Source organism: Cervus canadensis, chromosome 4 (genome assembly GCF_019320065.1).
Source record: "Cervus canadensis isolate Bull #8, Minnesota chromosome 4, ASM1932006v1, whole genome shotgun sequence".
Lineage (NCBI taxonomy): Eukaryota > Metazoa > Chordata > Mammalia > Artiodactyla > Cervidae > Cervus > Cervus canadensis.
The window spans coordinates 14,118,076-14,134,650 of record NC_057389.1 but is presented as its reverse complement, the minus strand read 5'-3'; positions in this window follow the sequence as shown (position 1 = coordinate 14,134,650).

Genomic DNA, 16,575 nt, shown 5'->3' with positions numbered 1-16,575 from the left:
ATCCTCAAGGCAAGAGGAAATAAGCAACCTTCAAGAAAAATGGTTACTTTTACCCGATGCCAGCATTGTAATTTTTAAGATTATTGTTACTTTTTCATCCTGTACAGGGGGTCCTGTTGACCTAATGTCTCACTCTGTTTGTGCATACCTGACCAAAACATCTGATGAGTTTTATGCATAATGTTAACCTGTCAATATGATTCATAATTCTTTGTCTCAAAAATGTATAAAACTGCATCTGTGGCACCTAACCAGTGGAACAGTCATCAAAGCTTCTGAGAGTCTGTCTCTCTAGGTTATAATACTCAGTTTGGCTTGAATAAAATTCTATTTTTTCCTTTGTAGGAAAACAAGAGATTGCAATGGATTTTGATTGCTAACTGGATTTTGGAACATTTGCATGGTGTAGTCAGAAGGATACCAGAGGACACCTGAAGGATGCCTGGATCCTGTGCTCAGGACCAGCATGGGACCATTGGGCCCCACAAGCTTCTCCGTATTTCTCAGGTATCCTGGTGAGTTCTCCTGACATCAGGACCTCATTGTTGAAGTGATGATCCTAAGAATTTTGAGCTGTTTCTACTTAAAACCTGGAGTCTTCAGGGGCGAGCACCTAGAGGGGGATCTAGGGAGGCAACTAGGAAAACATAAGTCACTAATCTTGGTTAAATTTGGCTCAAATTGAAAAACAAGTTGGTATACGATCTGAACAAACTGCTAGTGAAATGAGAGCCTGTGTCTGAATTCACCTCTGAACAGATACTTGCTTCTTCCAGGCACAAAGCTGTTTCAGATGACCGAGAACCTAGAGGAGGTGTCTGTGGATTGATCCTGGCGCTGTGCAGCGGCCCCCCAGAGAATCCCACCACAGCCACTAAGTCAATCCTGCTCTTCCAGGGAACATGACAGAGAGCGACCAGCTAGTACTCAGGGAACCCACAGTGGTTTTAGATTCTTGGAAGGAGAAACGGTGACATAACAGAGTCAAATCGACCCAAAGGTAGCTCCTTGGAGAGCTAGACTCAGAAGCACATGGTCCTTAGAAAGCTGTTCAGATCATATCTGAATCAGGCTACCTAACTAATAATGGGAAACCATGCTTCAAAGGCTGACAGCCAGCCACATGAGGGAACACCAGCTGGGTTTCTGTATAGTGGCCTATGGGCCTAATGCTTGCAACATTTAACTAAATGGAAAGATATAACAAAGATAACTTGTCCCTTAGATGGTCAAAATGGGGCACTTGTGGATTCAGAGTCCAGAGTGCTAACCATTACCCCCTGGGGCCTGTTGTTAAAAATGAGGCACTTCTGATTGACCTAAACTGGCTTATTTGCATATTCAGAAAAAAAAAAAAAGGCTATAAGATCCAACAACCAGAATGGGAGACATGTTTAGTAGGTACCTGAAAGCCTCAACATGGGGAAATGAGAAAATGTCTTCTTCACTGAGTGACGCAAATGGAAAAATCATGACTCACCGTGGCCAAATTAGCAAAAAACTTCAGAAACCATTCCTCCTCCCCCCCTACTTTGTATTCTTGCCTTTCCCCTGCCCTGACCTGCCTGCTCTCCCACCTCCAACACCAAAAGAGAAAAAAGAAAAAAATCTGAGTCCAAGGCAGAAAATGAAAGCAGCCCAGAGGTAACAGCAGCTTCCTTTAAGGAAAAGCTTAAACAGAAACAATGGGGAGCTCACTCTTACATAGACTCCTTGGACTGAGACAGAACCTAACTAAGGATTTTCCAGATCCCTTACAGGACCCCTTGGGTTTTTCTAAAGTATTTGATCTTTCTTACAGTAAGAACGTATGAGCCTGGATATTCAGACTTGTACCAGCTCGTACATTTACTAGTCTCTGGACATAAATCAAAAGAATGGCTCAGAGAGCTAAATTAGAAGATGCCTATGGAAGATTTTCATAAACATGAGGCTTCACACCACCAGAAATGAAGAGAAATTGCCCACAAGCTATATCAGGCTATACCAAAAATCTTCCCAAAGAGAATGGATTAGGCAAAAGTCCTTATTCACTGGCCTCTCCCTCAGAATAAAGAATTCAAATGGTAGAGGTTTCAAATTTTCCTGTGCATGTTTTTAAATTAGAGCCAGTAACTTTTCAACTAGGAACTATCACAGGGAAAACACGTGTTTCTTTTGGTGAAATTGTGCTCCAATTAACATGATGAGTCCTTTTAGAGGCAGAGAATTCCCATATGGCCTTCTCACCTGAGGGTGAAGTGATTTTAGATTTAGAAGACGTAGATAGAGGTCAGAGTGTGATAACTGAGAAATTGTTGGTTATGAAAACAAAAACTCAAACAGGTCAGGAGGAATGGACACTTTAATAGTATGTGTACCTGAGAAATTATGGTCATCTTCTTCCTCAAATACTGGGAAAATTAAGACCGCCACTGTAAAGCAACTATTGATAATTCCAAGCTTCTACCCGATATTTGACAATAGCCACTTAAATCAAAGGCATTAAATGGAATAAGACCTATTATTCAGAAATTCCCTGAGAAAGGACTTGTAATTCCTTGCACCAGTCTTGGCAACACCCGCACCCCACCTCCTGCTCCCATCCCCCCACCACCATTTTACCAGTAAGAAAGCAAAATGAAAAAGGCTAGATGTTTGCTCAGGATGTGAGCATCATAAATAACTGTCACCCTACCACCCTGTGCTCTTGATCCTCACACCCTGCTCTCACCCTACCTGATGGTTTTCAGGTAGGGTGTTCTTTAGTATTCCAGGGGAAGAAGGAAGCCAGCACCTCTTTGCCTTATGTGGGCAGACGGTCCGTGGTACGTGGACAGTTATGCCACAAGGCTATACTGAAAGCTCTACTTATTTTACTCAAATCCTTAAAGCTGATTTCACTGATCTACACTTTACTAATGACTCTGCTTTAATTCAATATGTAGATAATCTTGTTTTGTGTTCTGGAACTACATAGGACTCCCAAAGAGACACTATTCCATCTGCTACAATAATTAACCTCTAAGGGACCTAAGGTTTCCAAAGTCAAAAGACAATTCTGTTAAGTACCTATGAAATATTTAGGTCGTCTGTTATCTAAGAAAGACTGGTCCTGAAAGAATTAAGGGAATCCTAGCTTTCTAACTTCTCAAAACAAAAGAAAACAAACTGAGATTTCTGTGTCTAACCAGGTATTGTAGGAATTCAGTTCAGTTGCTCAGTTGTGTTCGCCTCTTTGTGACCCCACGGGCTGCAGCACGCCAGGCTTCCCTTTGGGTAGCTCTTTTTCCCTGTATTGCCCAACTTCTCATGCATTACTTAAATCTGATGAACCATACCCAGCTGAATGGATGACAGAGGAGAAGGGGCTATAGGCACTTCAAAATCTTCATTGACTCGGGCTCCAGCAGGCCATTCTAATTATAAATTACCATTCTCTCTCTTTTGGCATGAAGGAAAAGGAAACACCCTGGGTGTACTAGCTCAGAGGTCTGGTGACCAGAACTGACCCACAGACGGCATAATCAGAAGCTAGATTAGGTGGCAAAAGGGCTCCCACCCTGTGTGAGGGCTATTTCAGTGACAGTTCTCTTATGCAAAGCTAGTGAAGAATTTGTACTGGGGTCCCACTTATGTTCCTCACTCAGTTGAATCTCTCTTAAATTCTCATCTTACTCAGCACTAATCTGTGGGCCAGTTGGCTTCTTATGAAATACTGTTACTCTCTTCACTCAATATTATTTTGTTTGCTATGACAATTATAACCCCACAACTTTGCTTCCAGCACCTAAAGATGATGACAACCATGACTACATTATGTTAACTGACTAACTTCTTCCTGCTAGGACTGACTTTCAAGAAATTACCATTGATAATGCTGATTTAATTTGGTTTACAGATGGATCCTATTTAAAGGAAGACAAGGCATTATCAAACTAGGTACACAATAACCTTGATGGTATAAATAAAAGTTCTTATTTACCAGACATCAAATTGACTCAACAAGCTGAACTAACTGTATTGATTAAGGTTTGGCAATTATCCAAGGATCAAATAGACATTTACACTAATGGTCACTATGCCTTTGGAGTGGCTTGTGATCTGGGAATGCTGTAGAAATAAAGAGGATTTCTCACCTCTTCTGGCCAATCCATAAAATAAAAAAAAGAATAACTAGTTTCAAAACTAATAGAATCCATCCAATTTCCCAAATAGCTGGCTATCATTAAAATACCTGGACACTTCAAACCTGATCCAGTGGAAACCAAAGAGAATCAACTGGCTGATGCTGCAGCTAAACAAGATGCCTTAAGCCTCGAGTGTGCATGCTAAGTCTCTTCATTCATGTCCAACTCTTTGCAACACTATGGACTGTAGCTCACAAGGCTCCTTTGTCCATGGGATTCTCCAGGCGAGAATACTGAAGTGGGTTGTCATGCCCTCCTCTAGGGGATCTTCCTGTCCCAGGGATTGAACCTGCATCTCTTATGTCTCCTGCATTGGCAGGCAGGTTCTTTACTACTACCGCCACCTGGGAAGCCTTGCCTCTGTCCATTTTCGAGAATGCCCTCTGTTCAAACATGATTCTGATGAAACTATTAAGAAATTTCTTTTGCAGGCATAAGAACTGGCTTCAGAAAGTGAAAAGCAGGCCTCAAAGAAAAAAAGGGGGATTTTTTTTTAATCCCATCCCACAAATATAAAAGGCCTATAATACTTACAAATGCCCAGTTACTTTCACTCAAACACATGCATTCCCTGACCCACTGAACACCTGAAAAAAAAGATGATATTACGGGGAATGCAATGTTTCTGGAAACTTTCTCCCACTGTAGCTCATAAGGTTTATGATCGATGGTCTATCTGTCTAAATATAATTCTGGTAAATCCCTCTCAAGGCCACTTTCCCCTCCCTTAGGGGCCCTTTGAAATCTGGCAGTTGGACTTCATCCAGGTACCTCCTTTCCAGGGCTGCAAATACATCCTGGTAATGGTATGCATGTTTTCATATTGGGTGGAGGCATTTCATTGCAGAGGAGCAATGGCTTTAACAGTAGGCAAATTACTTTTGGAAAGAATAATTCCAGTGTGGGGAATTCCTTCTGAATTGCGAAGCAACTGAGGAATGTATTTTCCTGGACAGACTACTCAATCCATTTATAATATGTGGCTGATAATGCGTATTTTCGCCGTATTTATCACCCTCAATCTCCAGGGCTGGTAGAAAAGAACAATAATACTATTAAACCCCAACTGGCTACATTTTCAGTGGCTTTTAACCTTCCATGGACAAAAGCTCTTCCCTTGTTCTCCTCAACCTTAGGTAAACATCAACTGTCTCCTTCAGAAATAATTAATAGATGATCTATGCATTTAGATGAAGTTATATATGAACAACTCCTTAAAGGCAATATTTTAAATTTTTGTCAGGGACTCGAAGTGCTTAAAGAAGATGAAACTTTAGTTAACTGACTTCTTCAAAAGTGAACACCATGAATACAAAGACCTTAACGACTACAGGTGACAATCTAGAGATTTTGTCTATTGGGAAAATATCAGATAAAGGACTCTTTACTGCTGTGTTGGAAGGCACCATATCAGATTTTACAAACAAACCTCTGTGCTGCAAAACTCAAAGGAGTAAACTCTTGGATCCACCTTTCTTACCTCAGAAAAGCCTCCCTCCCTGAATGTACCGTTTCTAACACCTGGCTTCAGCTGAGACTGATACCGCCAAGCCAGGATGAGAAGAAGACAACAGCAATGGCAGACAGCCAACCCACGTGTCCAGACCAGGACTTTAAGACCTCTTTTATTCTTTCAAATTGTGCCATTTACCAAATGCCTATCGAAATTGAAAGCTGTTTTATTTCTAGCTATGTTTTTGCCCCAGTGTTTAGGATAGAAAGAAAACTCTTCGTAAAGTTACCACAGGGGCAATTTAACAGATTGTTGATTTGTTATCCGACTCCTCATCAATTCAAGGCTGCTTGGCTGCTGCTGCCGCTGCTAAGTCACGTCAGTCGTGTCCGACTCTGTGTGACCCCAAAGACGGCAGTCCACCAGGCTCCCCCATCCCTGGGATTCCCAGGCAAGAACACTGGAGTGGGTGGCCATTTCCTTCTCCAATGCATGAAAGTGAAAAGTGAAAGGGAAGTCGCTCAGCCGTTTCTGACTCTTAGCAACCCCATGGACTGCAGCCCACCAGGTTCCTCTGTCCAGGGGATATTCCAGGCAAGAGTACTGGAGTCGGGCGCCATTGCCTTCTCTGCCAAGGCTGCTTTAAACCCCTTGTAATTCCTATCACTGATTTCAGACGTTCCTAATGTTACTATTTACTCAGATTGGCCTCCCTCTGACCTAACCTTTCAGGTCCAAATTCTCCAGCATATTAATATGTCCATCTCCTGCTCTACACTATCCTAGGTCCTTAGGTTCTAGACACAACTTGTCCTAAGACCACCTCATTCTGTCCCTTACTTGATTAACAACTGTCTTAAAGAGAAGCATACAGGTCACTTATGCCAGCAACTCTCTCACATCATACAATAGATGTCGAAAAGTCTGCAAAGTGACCCATGATTTAATACTCTGCTAACAAAACTTCCAATTGATGAAGCTATCAATGAGAGCACTAAGTGAATCACTTGTGTGCCTCCAGGTTCTGTCTCCATATGTAATATTGGAATCAACCCACCTTCCCAAGGATGGGCACATAAATGAATTAACAGCTAGCAGGTAGAAAGTTTACACTTAGTGGGATGTTATGTTAGCCCACTGTCTATATACAAAGAGACAGATGGATCTTCTCTCTCTTCTCAATGAAGTCAGGAGATCCATACTAGCAGGGTATCAAGAGAACTGATGGCAAAAGCTTTTGGGAACCTTGGTTCCTAGTGCAAAAATATATGTAAACAGGGGTATATGAAGAAATCTATCAGCCACCATTGGTCAAATGGCCAAAGAGACTACAAAAAGCCTTGCAGCATAACAGATGTTCCTAAACTCCTTAGCCCAAGTAGTATCAGATAATAGAATCGCCGTAGTGCTTGTACTATTGTTCACACTACTTGTTGCACTTACATCAAGACTTCTGGAGAAGCTGAGATGCACCTAGGAAAAAACTTTCCAAACTGCAAAATGCTTACAAGATGTAAGAAAGACTGACTCTTTAAATGATCTGTTCAGTTGGTTCCTTTCAGGACTAGGCAATTCTCTCTGCTCTGCTTTACAGATGACACGTAAGATGTATCATTATTCTTTTCCTAGCTATTAAATTACTCATGGCATGTATCACTTCTTGCTCATCTGCTGCCAACAGCCCTGTTGTACAACGATTGTACAGCAAACAAAGATAATTGATCAAGTCTATAATCTACAAAATGTTTCCCCATCAATATATCCTTCTCTGTGCTTGTTGGGCTTCCCAGGTGGCTCAGTGGTAAAGAATCTGCCTACCAGTGGCGGAGACATAGGTTCTGTCCCTGGGTCTGGAAGATCCCCTGGAGGAAGGAAATGGCAATCCACTCCAGTATTCTTGCCTGGAAAATCTCATGGACAGAGGCGTCTGGGGGGCTACAGTCAATGGGGTTGCAAAGAGTGGGACATGACTTAGCAACTGAGCATGCTTGTTTACTATATTTGATTAATTTACTCAGTTCTAAAGTTCCATGATGGAGAAGGCAATGGCACCCCACTCCAGTACTCTTGCCTGGAAAATCCCATGGACGGAGAAGCCTGGTAGGCTGCAGTCCATGGGGTCGCGAAGAGTCGGACATGACTGAGCGACTTCACTTTCCCTTTTCACTTTTATGTGTTAGAGAAGGAAATGGCAACCCACTCCAGTGTTCTTGCCTGGAGAATCCCAGGGATGGGGTTGCACAGAGTCGGACACGACTGAAGTGACTTAGCAGCAGCAGTAGCAGCAAAGTTCCATGATGGGAGAAAGTGAAAGTTACTCAGTTTGTGTCCGACTCTTTGTGACCCCATGGACTATACAGTCCATGGAATTCTCTAGGCCAGAATACTGGAGTGGGTAGCCTTTCCCTTCTCCAGGGGATTGTCCCAACCCAGGAATTAAACCCAGGTCTCCCGCATAGCAGGTGGATTCTTTACCAGCTGAGCCACAAGGAAAGCCCAAGAATACTGGAGTGGGTAGCCTTTCCCTTCTCCAGGGATCTTCCCGACCCAGGAATCGAAACAGGGTCTCCTGCATTGCAGGTGGACTCTACCAACTGAGCTATCAGGGAAACCCATGATGAGAGAAACAGTTTTATAAACCTGAAAGGCTCTTAATTTAAAAGCAGCTTTACAAGGGGGAATTTATACTCTAATCCCGAGTGAATGTTGTGTTTTCATACCAGATGAGCCCTCTAATACGGCTCATCTAATGACTCAGAGGAAAAATCACATTTCTGCATTGAAGGATACTCTGCCTAAATGAAATCTCAGGTAAATAATTCAGCGCTGGGATTTATGGTTTAATCTCTGTTCATGACTTTACTATTATTTTTGGCTATATTGATTGTGTTCTATATTATTTATAGAGTAATAATCCCTTGTGCTTTTTGATGTATATTTGCAATTCCAGATAAAATAATAATGTTTAAATGATCTGAAACTATTGATCATATCTATAGTTCTACTTAGGGTAATGGGCACACATAATACACATAGCATAAATTCTATTGGACATCCTAGAATTGGACAGTCCCTGTCGAGCATTGTATTATTAATAGTATAATCTCCAGAAGAAAGAAAGTAAAAACTAAACTATTAAGACCCAGCTGAGAGGGACATCACGGATTCAGGGTGGTAAGAAAACACTCTGGCATCAAGGGACAAAATGTTTGATCACTTAACACTTTCTGTCCAAAGATTCATGTTTCAAAGGGGGAAAATAATGAGGAAAAATCATAAATTTCTCTATGGCAGGACAATCAAACTGTCAGAATTGAAACATACAACATACCCCCATTTGTGTCAGGCTTTTCAATACGCTGTGTTTATCTGTCCCTTCTCTAGCAGACCTTCCCAGCCCAGGGATCAAATCCAGATCTGCATTGCAGGCGGATTCTTTACCATCTGAGCCACCAGGGAAGCCCTCGGGTTAACCAGACCTCCTCAAGGCAGGAGGACAGAAGCAACCTTGGAGAAAAATGATCCCTTTTTCCTGAGGCCAGCATTGTAATGTTTAAGATTAAAACTACTTTTTCATCCTGCATAGCAGGTCACACTGACCTAAAGCTTGCTCTGTATGTGCATACCTAACCAAAACATCTCTGATGAACTTTATATATAATGTTAACTGTCAATGTGATTGATAAGTCTTTGTCTCGAAAATGTATAAAGTTGCACCTCTAGCTTCTAACCAGTGGACGAACTCTCAGAGCTTCTGAGAGTCTGTCTCCCAAGTTATAACCTCTAGTTTGACTTGAATGAAATTCTTTTTTCTTCTTAGCTTAATTGCTAATTGAATTTTCATTGACACACTCCTCTACTGCAAACCACTTACTCTCAGCTGGCAATTTAGCAATCTCATCTCTTAGGGAAAAAAAAATCCCTTCTCTATCACTTTGCTCATTTTGTATCATTTCCCTTTTCAAATTCTTATCATTCTTTAAGGCCCAATACTCCCTCTTCTTCTCAAAGCCTTATTTGACCCCAGGTATGTTGTAAATTCTGTACTATAAATCCCTAAGGCCAGAGTCAAGGGCCTAGACAGTACTGTGTTTCTTACTATAGTCATCTCTACCTCTCTTCCCTATATTCCAAAACTTGGTAAACTTTCAAAAACTTTTCTTGATCATAAAAATGAAGAAATGAATGAAGGCAGGCCTTCAAATATTTCAAGAGATAGAAAAAGCCGTCTTGGCACACTTGCTTCTGCTGGGATGAGTGCAGAGCCCTTAGCCGTGTCTGACTCTTTGCGACCCCATGGACTGTAGCCCACCAGGCCCCTCTGTCAATGGGATTCTCCAGGCAAGAATACTGGAGTGAGCTGCCATTCCCTTCTCCAGGGGAGCTTCCTGACCCAGGGATCAAACCCACATCTCTGACATTGGCACACAGATTCCTTATCACTGAGCCACCAGGGAAGCTTCATTTTAATTTACAGTGTTCCAAAATACTGTTGAAAATTACGGTAAAAAAACCCAGAAAACAAAACAGAGAAGCTTACAGATAGTTGCTTCTGGAGAATGTGACTGGAAGAAGGAAGGAGGAGAGAGCATTTCCATTGCTTTCATTGTGACTTTTCTACTATAAATACTTGACTTTTCTTACCACGTGCATATATTGCTGTGGTTTTTAAAATGTGGAAGCATTCATGCACATTCACACTCACATGTACAAGATGCATCAAATAGGCACAAGGATTGTTTCACTCCCTGGCTGCACCTAATATAGCATTTTGCCCAAAGGTAAACACAGTAAGCATCTGTCAAATAATGTTGCCACCCTCACCTGTATTTTAGTAAGGTTTGGTGGTTATTTGACACTGTTACCTTTGAAAGCAAGGTAATTATGATTGCCTTATTAATACAGTAATTCAGCTAAACATGATTTAATTATGCCAAATACGTCAACCTGTGAGTCTAAGTGTTTTCACTTAGATTGTCAAACAAATGCTCCTTCTTCTCTCAAAGTAATATTGTGTTCTCAGAACTTCAAGGAAAATGAATGTACACTGAAAACGACATGTTTCTCAGTACAAAAAAAAAAAATGATAGTGATAAAGTTTGCTACCTTTTGTATGCATCAAGTTGGCACAAATTGCTTGGAAATGTTCTAGCAAATGATAAACAGAAGTCATATTTCAGGGCTTAAGGTTATTTTTCACAAAATATAATTGTAAAGCAAAATGTTAAAGGTCAGTTAATTAGAAAAGGGACTTATCTAAGCTCTTATAGGGATACAATGCTTTGAAATGGAATTCTTCTTTCAGTCAGCTGTATTATATCTGATCATTTGGATTTGGGGGTTTTGAAGATGCAAGTTTGGTAGTAGCTTCCTTAGAATATTGGAAAGATTTAATAGGTTGTGCAAGAGAACAATATATTTTTTCAAAGTGATTTACTTAGGTGTAGGTTAAAACTTTAAAGCTGTCCAATTCATAGAACTATGTATGTGTTCAGCAATAATCTTACTGATATACAGAAAACTAGCCTAGTCATTTTGAAAGACATTTAGGAAGGAGCAGAGAGTCAAAAACACTAAGAACAAACCCACAAAAGAGAAAACGTAGGCAAGCATGTCCCTCTCGGAGAGTTTCAAGGACCGAGAGAAAGCTGGGTAAGCAGTATCCTGACAAGCAAAAGGACTTTTCCCCTTTGCTTCCAGTCACCTGCCTCCACTGCTGATCGTAGGAAAGATCCAGAGAAAAACAGAAGGTGGAAAAAATGAAGAAAAGAACATAAAATTATTGAAGGCAATGCAAGTTAGCTTTTTAATTATTATTAATACAAGGAGGAGGAAAAAGAGAAGAAAAAGGTAAGTATTTCTCATGTCAATTTTTTTAATATCAAAAAAGCATATCTGGAGCTAAAAATAAAAAGTATATTTCTCTCCAGAAGAAAAAAAGAATCCTGGATTAAAGCTAATATTGTATTTTAGTATTTCACCTTTGTTCTTTCTGTTTCCAGAACTCTTCCTATGGGTCTTTTAGTCAATAACTACAAGTACAGCGGGGGGTGATAAGAGTGTGGTCCCTGAGATAATGCTGGGTTTTCTTGCCTTGAACTGACATGTGACTTCCTTAGTCCTCCTTATTATCTTCAAAACAAGTGAAATTCTTATCCAAATAATGGAAAAGGTCTCTGAATATTCTTGCAGACACAGGAAATATCATTCAAGATCTGCAACTTGTAGAAAACTTTCTATTTAAAAAACGTGATTAAAGCAACCAACCAGGACAGGCTTGAAGGGAGGTCCAATTCTTTCATTTCTAATGTCCCCACAGATATAATGAAAGCTAGAATTCCAAAGCACAGTTATTCAAGTATCCAAATTATGTTTAGTAGTAGACTCCTGTAAGTTCTGATCCCTAGTTCTCAAGCCCACATGTCAAAACTCCAAGCCTATAAATCTGATTATCTTAGGTCTGGGCTGCACACTAGATGAATGCGTCTAATTGCTTTTAGGATTGTGTGATTTACCACAGGATGTGTGTTTGCCTGAAGGGCCAGCAAGCACTATGAAAAATGATCCTCTGCACTTATAACTGTCACCGCTAGGTGAAGCTACCGCTGCTTTTGGTCTCCTCTCAAGAGAATTTGTTGGTTGGCTACCGGATGACATTGATGTGAAATTTAGGGTTGTTTTGTTCTGAGAGCAAGGTGACAAGGCTATTTTGCTAATTTCAGTAAATTCAGAGGGTTAAGTATTAAAGCTCAGAGGGCTAAGTATTTAAGTACACATAAATGGCCTTAACACTAACACGTGACTTCTCTGGTTGATAAATTTATTTCTAAAAAAATAAATTTTCCTACTCTACATTCCCTACTCTACACTGTCTAGTTTTATACCAATTACTGATTTCGGGGATGTATAAGCAGGGTACATCAGTGGAAAGAGAAAGCTTCTAATTCCTCTTGGATAAAACAGAGAATTTGCTTACTTAACATAATTTCCAAAGTGTAACCATAAGCCCGCCCACTTTTACATAGTTTACAGATTTACTTGAGGGAACAGGTAGACTGAGAATTCCCATAAAAGAAGGGGGCAGGAGCAATCCAGCTGCAAGAAGGACTGAGGGCGGGGTGTTTGTAGCTGCAGTTGCATATGAAGGACACGGTTACCTGATTCTCTGGAGAGTTCAGAGAGAGAGCTGAAGGAGGTGATGCGCGTTGAGTTAGGAAAGACTAAACTTAAGTGGGATGAAAACTACTCAGTCTTCCGACCATCAGCTTTGGGGAGCTATTACAAAGTAATCAGACATCTAGCCAGATTGAAACAGTTCTGGTAAACCAGGATGGTATCCAAGCAAAAGTTCTTGTAAGAGCCTTTCTGAGACTAAGGGAAGTTGGGGGAGCTGGTGGGGAGGGACCAACCTCCTCCCACGGAAGACAACAATAAACACTGACAAAATATATGAAAACATCTTTAAAGCATCAAGGAGTAAGAATTACCAAGCTAAGATTCACACACACACACACCCCGCACCGCTTCCCCTCTGCCCCATCGCTGGCATCCAAAATAAAGCAAACTCCTTCCCATCAACCTGGGCTCTTTATCAGCCTTTGAGCGGTGAGCAGCCAGACCCCATTTTCAGTTACCCCGGGACACAGTGTGATACTTTCGGATCTTGCCTTTAAGATTTGTTCGACGGGGACTTCCCTGGTGGCAGCAGCGGATAACAATCGGCCATGGGACTTGATCCCACGTGCAGTGGAGCTACTGAGAACCACAGCTTGAAATCCGTGTGCCTAGAGCCCCTGCCCCCCACCGCTCACTGCAACCAGAGAACACCCTCCCGCAGCCATGAAGACCAGGGGCAACCCAAAGTTAATTTTCTAAAAACAGATTTGTTCGATGGGACCGAATCAGGGCTTTGCCTAGAGCTAACTGCTCCTCACTGCTGAGGCAAGGCCCCTCTGGGTACTTTACCTGCGGGCCCGCAGATCTTGAGGTTCTCCGGGTTGACCGGTGGGTGCAGGTCCTTCCACTCGCCGAGCTCTGGGCCGGAGCGGCGTCCTGAGCGGAAGCCTCTAACCTTTTTCCGGGGGCTCAGCCTCGGGCTCTGTTTTCCGCACGTGTTTGTTCAGCTGAGTGATCAGCGGAAGACGCCGAGGGAGCGGGGCTCCTAAGTGCTCGCTCTGTCCCTTCCTGCCTCTCTTTGTCTCAGTCTTTCTCTCTCCAGCTCTGTCCTCTCTGGATTCATCCGGTGAACTCTCCTCTTCTTGGCCTCCCAGACTCAGCTTGCTCTCCTTCGACCTAAAATTTCCCCCGGGCTCTGCCCCGGGCTTCCCTCTCTGCACAGCGCGAGGAACCTGTCTCAGGGCGCTCAGCTGGGACAGATGCGGCCCTGAACGCCTTTGCCTGCCTCTTTGGGGATCGCTGCCTGCACTTACCTGAAAAAGGTCTTTTATCCATTTTGGTGGTGGGGGTGAGGTGGTGTTTAAAGTGAGAGGGTGAATCCGCGTCCCTGCTACTCGTTAATGGCCGGAGTAGAAGTTCTTACAGACTTTTAAGTCTTCTTAGTAATGGGAAGCCAAGCAATACTCATTTACATCAGTTGGTTTTATCAGTTGGAAGCATATAATCTTCCTTTCAAAATAAAGTATGTAACAAGCACAGAATCACTGGCTAATTTTGCAGTATTGTTTATGTGTGAAAATGTGTCATTATTTAGATAATCTTTCACTGGAAAAAATGCCAGAAGCACCAGAAATTTTCATTTGGCTATTAAATAAAAATTTGAAATGTGGGTACAGCCACCCATTGGCATACCTGGGGCTTTGGCTCCAGGAGCCCCACAGACACCAAGATCCTGCGGTGCTCAAGTCCCTGCTATGAAATGGCATCACAAAGACCGCAGTCAGCCCCCAGTACCTGCATGCTTCACATCCATGCCTTCACCCACCTGTGTATCATTCGGGATTCAGTCAGGTTTGCTTAATTTGTGTTCGACTTCAGCAATGCAAGATTGCTTTTATTTTTGCAGCCTTCTGTTGTTACTTTTAGTAAATGTTGTGTAAGACTTACTAAAGCTCTAAATTTTTGAAAAGCCGTCTTTCTATCAGTTTACTGACCTAAAATTCTACCATTATGCTCATTTAATTTTCTGCTGAAGCTGAATTTTTAAAAAGCTATAAAAGGCTTTCACGATAAAATGTCCCACCTTGTATTTTGCATAGACCCTGGGTCTTTGTGGTATCAGAAACCTTTCTTTCTCTATTAAAAAATTTAAAACCATGTTATAGATTCTGCTATCATTTTATTTGAAGTTGTACAGAGACATAGCAATATTTCCGTGAAGTGCTTTCAACAGAGTTTTAGAGATCCTTCTGAAAAGAAGTGAGAGGCAGAAAAGAGGAAGTGATTTTAAGACTGTAAGTTGGCGGGTGTTTAGCGTGATAACATCTAGCCTGGACAAACGCAGAGCTGTGTCCAGGGGAGGAAATTCAGCGGCAGAAAGGGAGGAGGAGATTCAGGGACATTGCATTTGTCAGGAGGCCATTTATCATTTCATTTATCCTGAACTGCCCCCACCTGCAACACAGGCAGCACTAGAAAATCATCCTTAAGGCATCTGGGTGTCTGAAATAGCACCCGGCTAGCTTCATTTGCTGATTTTTCACCTTGCAGCCCTGTAGAAGGGACAGTCTGGACACAGGTCTAGGGAGAAAGCTAAAGATGGCTGAAGGTAACAACAAAAAGCAAATAAAAATTTGATGATAATGTGGGGCCTGGAATAAACTTTGAATAGTATCCTTAAGAATTCAGAAGATGCAGCAACATGGGAGTATTTATTCCCTTTCATTTGCCTCAAGGGCAGCACTTTATTACAACCCAACAGGATCACTGATTATTGTTATTAAGGTAGCTGATACACATCAACAAGTTTAGAGTTTATTTTATAAAACATTTATAAACTGTCTTCCACTTTACCCCAAATTGATTCCAATAGACAATACATGCATGCATGCGAGGTCACTTCAGTCTCTGACTCTGCTACCCCATGGACAGCAGCCCACCAGGCTCCTCTGTCCACAGGATTCCCCAGGCCAGAATACTGGAGTGTGTTGCCATTTCCTTCTCCAAATAGACAATAATCCTATGTAACAATTAGGAAAGTACTCAAGCCTCTAATTTGGAAAAGAAATGAGTTATCTCAGAAGATGACTTTAAGTCCAATTCTCTTGATTCTAGGTCCAGTTTGTAATTTAAAACTTGGATCACTATGATTTTAAATCTATAGGGGATACCCTAAGGGGATAGAAATAGCTGTAATATTCAACAGAAAGATTTCCATTAAAATTAATTAAAAAAAAAAACTTTGAGCATTTTGAAAAATGCGTTTCACCTCTTTGGAAACTTCAACTCATTCACTCTCACCTGTTTGTTGAGGGTCTCCGAGGTGTGCAATGCTCTGAGAGGTGCTGGAGAGAGATGCAGGCATAGTGCTTGGCCCCAGGCTTCTTCAGGAGTTGATAGTTGAAGGAAGGACGTGAAGAACAAGCATCGGAGTGTAAAGGCAGGGCCAATGGAACTGACTCAACAAGAGCCTGCAGTTAGGGACTGGAATGGAAGCATGTGTCACCTCCAAGGTGACTTCCTGGAGGAGGCATTTGCCTGGCAATGAGAAGTTTACCCAGGGGACATTGAGAAAGACGAATTGCTCACAGTGGCAGCCTCAGTAAAGGTGAGGGAACACTGGGTTCGTGCAGAAATGGAAAGTTCCCTGGTTGGCCGGAAGCAAGGGGCATGCATAGGGCAATCTAGAAAGAAAGAACAAAAAGTATTGCAAATGCGTTCACCTGTCCAGCAGATATTTACATGTGTTTCCCGAAGGTCTCATACACCAGGCTCTGCTCTAGGCTCTGGGTGTTAGGAGGCAAGCAGAGCAGACAAACTCCCCGCCAGCAAGGAGCA